At 35.6% G+C, this 6,806-nt stretch overlaps 1 non-coding gene across 1 annotated transcript; it reads left to right on the top strand.

The window, feature by feature from the left end:
* The first annotated feature begins 333 nt into the window (after window positions 1-333).
* Window positions 334-441, top strand: LOC148570403 (small nucleolar RNA R71). Its single transcript, XR_015907821.1, has one exon. It is a non-coding gene; the product is annotated as a small nucleolar RNA R71 (small nucleolar RNA).
* Window positions 442-6,806: the final 6,365 nt, after the last annotated feature.

Genomic DNA, 6,806 nt, shown 5'->3' with positions numbered 1-6,806 from the left:
AGAAGAGGCCTCTTTAGTACTGTTGGATGATTCCTTTAATCCATTCAGACTCTGAGAGATCATATTGACTTGCTGAGTCAATATTTTATTCTGAGCCAATATGGCATTCAGAGTATCAATTTCAAGAACTCCCTTCCTCATAGGCGTCCCATTATTCATAGGATTCCTTTCAGAAGTGTACATGAACTGGTTATTTGCAACCATGTCAATGAGTTCTTGAGCTTCTGCAGGCGTTTTCTTTAGGTGAATGGATCCACCTACAGAATGGTCCAGTACCATCTTTGATAGCTCAGACAGACCATCATAGAATATATCCAGGATGGTCCATTCTGAAAGCATGTTAGAAGGATACTTTTTGGTCAGTTCCTTGTATCTCTCCCAAGCTTCATAGAGGGATTCACCTTCTTTCTATTTGAAGGTTTGAACATCCACTCTAAGCTTACTAAGCTTTTGAGGAGGAAAGAACTTGGCTAAGAAAGCCGTGACCAGCTTATCCCAAGAGTTCAGGCTATCCTTAGGTTGAGAGTCCAACCATATTCTAGCTCTGTCTCTTACAGAAAATGGGAAAAGCATAAGCCTGTAGACCTCGGGATCAACCCCATTGGTCTTAACAGTATCACAGATCTGCAAGAACTCAGTTAAGAATTGAAAAGGATCTTCAGATGGAAGTCCATGAAACTTGCATTTCTGTTGCATCAGAGAAACTAATTGAGGTTTAAGCTCAAAGTTGTTTGCTCCAATGGCAGGAATTGGATGCTTCTTCCATGTAAATTAGAATTTGGTGCAGTAAAGTCACCAAGCATCTTCCTTGCATTGTTATTATTTTCGGCCATGTCTCCTTCTTTTTCGAAAATTTCTGTCAGATTTTCTCCAGAGAGTTGTGCTTTAGCTTCCCTTAGCTTCCTCTTCAGAGTCCTTTCAGGTTCAGGATCAGCCTCAACAAGAATGTTCTTATCCTTGTTCCTGCTCATATGAAAAAGAAGAAAACAGAAAAGAAAATATGGAATCCTCTATGTCACAGTATATATAGAGATTCCTTATGCAAGTATAAGAAGAGAAGAATGTAAGAAGGAGAAGAGGTAAAATTCAAACACGGAGAGGAAGATGGGGTTCGAATTTTGGGTGGAAGAGAAGTGTTAGTAGGTGAATACATGAATAGAAGGAGATGAGAGAGAGGGAATTTCGAAAATTAATTAAATTAAAAAATAAAATTTAAAGTTAAATTTCGAAAATTAAAATTGAAATCAAATTAAATTAAAAATTAAAACAATTAGTAAAAAAGGGAATTTTGAAAAAAGAGGGAAGGGATTTTCGAAAATTAGAGAGAGAGAATTAGTTAGGTAGTTTTGAAAAAGATAAGAATCAATCAAAAAGTTAAGTGGTTAATTGAAAAAGATTTGAAAATCAAATTTGAAAAGATAAGAAGTTAGAAAAGATTTTTGAAATTGATTTTGAAAAAGATGTGATTGAAATTTATTTTGAAAAAGATTTGAAAAAAAATTTAAAAAGATTTGATTTTGAAAATTAAAGTTGATTACTTGACTAACAAGAAACTAAAAGATATGATTTTAAAATTTAAAGATTGAACCTTTCTTAATAGGCAAGTACAACTTAATATTTTTGAATCAATCACATTAATGGTTAGTATTAAATTCGAAAATATGGAATAAAAATAAGAAAAAGATTTTGAAAATTAATTTGAAATTTTTTAAAATATGAAAGAAAAATTGAAAAAGATTTGATTTTTGAAAAAGATTTGAAAAAAGATAGAATTTTTAAATTGAAAATTTGATTTGACTTATAAGAAACAACTAAATTTTAAAAAGTTTTCAAAAAGTCAACTCAAATTTTCGAACAACTTGAAGATCATGAAGAATGCAATGCATGAAATTTTCGAAAAAAATTTTTTTTTTAGAAAATTAAAAAGATGCAATTGACACCAAACTTAAAACTTGACTCTAGACTCAAACAAGAAACACAATAATATTTTAGTTTTTATGATTTTATAAGATTTTTTTGTTTTTTTTTTTCGAAAATAGGAAATAAAAAGCTTAAAATTAAAATAAAATTACCTAATCTGAGCAACAAGATGAATCATCAGTTGTCCAAACTCGAACGTTCTCCGACAACGGCGCCAAAAACTTGGTGCTTGGAAATCGTGACCGTTCCATTCCTTGGTAACGGCGCTAAAAACTCAATATGCACGTTCATAATCTTAGTTCTTTGTCACAACTTCGCACAACTAACCAGCAAGTGCACTGGGTCGTCCAAGTAATAAACCTTACGTGAAGCAAGGGTCGATCCCACGGAGATTTTCGGCTTGAAGCAAGCTATGGTCACCTTGTAAATCTCAGTCAGGCGGATTCAGATAGTTATGGAGATTTGATAATTAAAACATAATTGAAATATAAACTAGGATAGAGATACTTATGTAATTCATTGGTGAGAATTTCAGATAAGCGTATAGAGATGCCTTTCGTTCCTCTGAACCTCTGCTTTCCTGCTGTCTTCATCCAATCATTCCTACTCCCTTCCATGGCAAGCTTTATGTAGGGCATCACCGTTGTCAATGGGTACATCCCATCCTTTCTGTGAAAATGGTCCAATGCGCTGTCACTGCATGGCTAATCATCTATCGGTTCTCGATCATACTGGAATAGGATTTACTATCCTTTTGCGTCTGTCACTACGCCCAGCACTCGCGAGTTTGAAGCTCGTCACAGCCATCCCTTCCCAGATCCTACTCGGAATACCACAGACAAGGTTTAGACTTTCCGGATCTAAGGAATGGCCGTCCATGGGTTCTAACTTATACCACGAAGATTCTAATAGCTCGGACTCGGTCCTCTGTATTAGATATCTAAAAGATACTCATTCTAGCTTGTTTGCATGTAGAACAGAAGTGTTTGTCAGGCACGCGTTCATAGGTGAGAATGATGATGAGCGTCACATAATCATCACATTCATCATGTTCTTGGGTGCGAATGGATATCTTAGAGAAGGAATAAGCTTGAATTGAATAGAAAAACAGTAGTACTTTGTATTAATTCATGAGGAACAGCAAAGCTCCACACCTTAATCTATGGAGTGTAGAAACTCTACCGTTGAAAATACATAAGTGATAAGGTCCAGGCATGGCCGAATAGCCAGCCCCCAAAACGTGATCAAAGGATCAAAAGATAATCCAAAGATGTAAATACAATAGTAAAAAGTCCTATTTATGCTAAACTAGTTACTAGGGTTTACAGAAATTAGTAAATGATGCAGAAATCCACTTCCGGGGCCCACTTGGTGTGTGCTTGGGCTGAGCATTGAGTTTTACACGTGTAGAGGCTTCTCTTGGAGTTGAACGCCAGTTTGTAACCTATTTCTGGCGTTTAACTCCACTTTGCAACCTGTTTCTGGCGTTTAACTCCAGAATGCAGCATGGAACTGGCGTTGAACGCCAGTTTGCATCATCTAAACTTGGGCAAAGTATGGACTATTATATATTGCTGGAAAGCCCTGGATGTCTACTTTCCAACGCAATTGAGAGCGCGCCATTTGGAGTTTTGTAGCTCCAGAAAATTCACTTTGAGTGCAGGGAGGTTAGAATCCAACAGCATCTGCAGTCCTTCTTCAACCTCTGAATCTGATTTTTGCTCAGGTCCCTCAATTTCAGCCAGAAAATACCTGAAATCACAGAAAAACACACAAACTCATAGTAAAGTCCAGAAATGTGAATTTTAATTAAAAACTAATAAATGTATACTAAAAACTAATTAATTCATACTAAAAACTATGTAAAAACAATGCCAAAAAGCGTATAAATTATCCACTCATCAGTACATAAGTGAACCTATCATTCCTCTATACCTTGTTTCATCCACATCTTGGCCATCATCATCCTTTTCAAGTTTTGAGTTAGGATGCATTGGTGTATCCATTGGTTTGGAATTTTCTAAGCCAAACTTTTTGATAAGTTCTTTTGCATACTTTCCTTGGTGAATAAAAGTGCCACTAGGAGTTTGTTTAATTTGGAGGCCAAGAAAGAAAGTAAGCTCTCCCATTAAACTCATCTCAAACTCACTAGTCATGAGTTTTCCAAACTCTTCACACAAGGACTCATTGGCCGATCCAAACACAATGTCATCAACATAAACTTGAACTAGGAGTATATCATCATTAGATGCTTTAATAAATAAAGTAATGTCGGTGGTACCCCTTTGAAATTGATTTTCCAACAAGAAGGCACTAAGCCTTTCATACCAAGCTCTTGGAGCTTGTCTAAGACCATAAAGAGCCTCAGATAGTTTAAAAACATGATTTGGGAAATCTTTATGTTCAAAACCGGGAGGTTGTGCCACATACACTTCTCTATCAATAAAGCCATTAAGGAAAGCACATTTAACATCCATTTGAAACATTTTGAAACCTTTATGGGCAGCATAGGCAAGAAACAATATAATGGCTTCCATTCTAGCTACCAGAGCAAAAGACTCATCAAAATCTATACCCTCTTCTTGATCGTAACCTTGGGCCACTAATCTAGCCTTGTTACGAACAACTTGTCCATCCTTACAAAGTTTATTTTTAAACACCCACTTAGTTCCCGTAACTTTCTTACCATCCGGATGAGGTACTAGTGTCCAAACCTCATTCTTGTCGAATTGAGCAAGTTCTTCTTGCATTGCTTTGACCCAAGATGGATCTTCAAGAGCTTGTTTGACATTGTTAGGCTCCATTTGTGATAAGAGGGCAAAATTGCTTGGTTCGGATTGTCTTTTGGTGGAGGATCTTATTGTTACTCCTTGAGAGGGATCACCTATTATGAAGTCATGAGGATAACCCCTCATAGACTTCCATTCTCTAGGCTTCCGAAGTGGTGTAAAGCTTTGATGAGTTTCTGGTGGTCTCACTGTTTCAGTTTCTCGTGTCTGCTCAGGAGATAAAATGGAAATGTCTTCTCTGATCTGACGAGATAAAACTAGGCTGGCAGAATCTTCATTCTGAACAGATTTGGGATTTTCTTTACTTGTTCCAGCTTCTTCACCATCTGAATCATTATCTATCACATCACTGGGAAATAAATTAGAATCACAAAAAGTAACGTGTATGGATTCCTCTATGTTAAGTACAAATCATTATCTATCCAACAAACATTCCTTCATAGGATTTTGGATCAAACTTTCCAAGGTTTTCTTTATTGTTAAGTACAAAGTATTTGCATCCAAAAATATGAAAGCACTTAAGATTTGGAGGGGTTCCTTTCCATAGCTCATAAGGGGTTTTCTTTAACCCTTTTCTAATGATTGTTCTATTCAAAATGTAACAAGCTGTATTCATAGCTTCAACCCATAAAAATTTAGGAATCTCATTCTCACAAAGCATAGCCCTAGTCATCTCTTGAAAGCTTCTATTCCTTCTCTCAACCACCCCATTTTGTTGGGGGTTCTAGGGCATGAAAAGTTATGAGAAATTCCTAAGTCATCACAGAATTTTTCAAAATCTTAGTTTTCAAATTCTCTTCCGTGATCACTTCTTAAATGTGCAATTTTTAAATCCTTTTCATTTTGAATTTTCTTGCAAAGAGTGGAGAAGGCATGGAAAGCATCATTTTTATGAGCAAGGAAAAGAACCCAACCAAACCTAGAGTAATCATCTACCACTACAAGACCATAGTGTTTACCTTCTAAGCTTTGAGTTCTTGTTGGTCCAAAAAGATCAATATGTAACATCTCTAATGGCCTTTTGGTTGAGATTCCATCTTTAGGTTTAAAGGAGGATTTTACTTGTTTGCCCAATTGGCAAGCATCACAAGTAAGATCCTTATCAAATTTGATTTTTGGAATTCCTCTAACCAGATTTTTCTTAACTAACTTAGAAATTTGGTACATGCTTGCATGACTCAACTTTCTATGCCATAGCCATTTTTTAGATTCAAGAGATGTAAAGCATGTCATATTTTGTTCTTTTAGGTCCTCAAGAGTCAATCCATACACATTATTGCATCTTTTAGCTTCAAATAAAATATCCCCAGTTTTCTCACAAACAACTAAACAAACAAACTTCCTAAAAATAACCTCAAAGCCTAAATCACACAATTGACTAACACTAAGTAAATTATGTTTCAAACCATGTACAAGAAGAACATCATTTATACAAGATGAAAAATTTTTACTAACTTTTCCAACAGCCACTATTTTTCCTTTTGCATCATCACCGAAAGTGACAAGTCCTCCATCATATTCATCAAGCTTTATGAAGAAGGTTGTCTTTCTAGTCATATGCCTAGAGCATCCGCTATCCATATACCACATATTTTCTTTCCATTTGGATGCTAGGCACACCTACAAAACAAGCTTAAGTGACCTTAGGTATCCAAATTTTCTTGGATCCTTTCACGTTAAACCATCTCTTATGTCCTAAGCCATTATAATCAAAAACAACTTTACAAACTTTATCACCAATCATTCTTTCACCAAAAAAACATTGAATAGGAAAGTGTCCATTTCGATTGCATAGTCTACAAAATCTTGGAGTTGTTGTTTTGTTAAAGTAGGTGGGGTTTTGAAATCTTGTATCATTAGAAGATGAAGCAAAGTTTTCAAAATGAGATTTTTCAGCAGATTTATAAAACCCCATCCCAGCCTTATCATAAAGAGGTTTTTGACTAGCCAAGATTTGATTTAGATTTTCAGAACTTTGAGTGAACTTGGCTAAGTCTTCCTTAAGCCTTTTAACCTCATTAAGCAACTCTTCATTTCTTTTAAAACAATCTACATATGCAAGAACGGAATGATCACTTTCACAGCTCTTAATTTGGG

This window comes from Arachis ipaensis, chromosome B3, assembly GCF_059453495.1.
Source record: "Arachis ipaensis isolate K30076 ecotype BB chromosome B3, ASM5945349v1, whole genome shotgun sequence".
Classification (NCBI taxonomy): Eukaryota; Viridiplantae; Streptophyta; class Magnoliopsida; order Fabales; family Fabaceae; genus Arachis; species Arachis ipaensis.
This window is presented reverse-complemented; position numbering and strand designations above follow the sequence as displayed.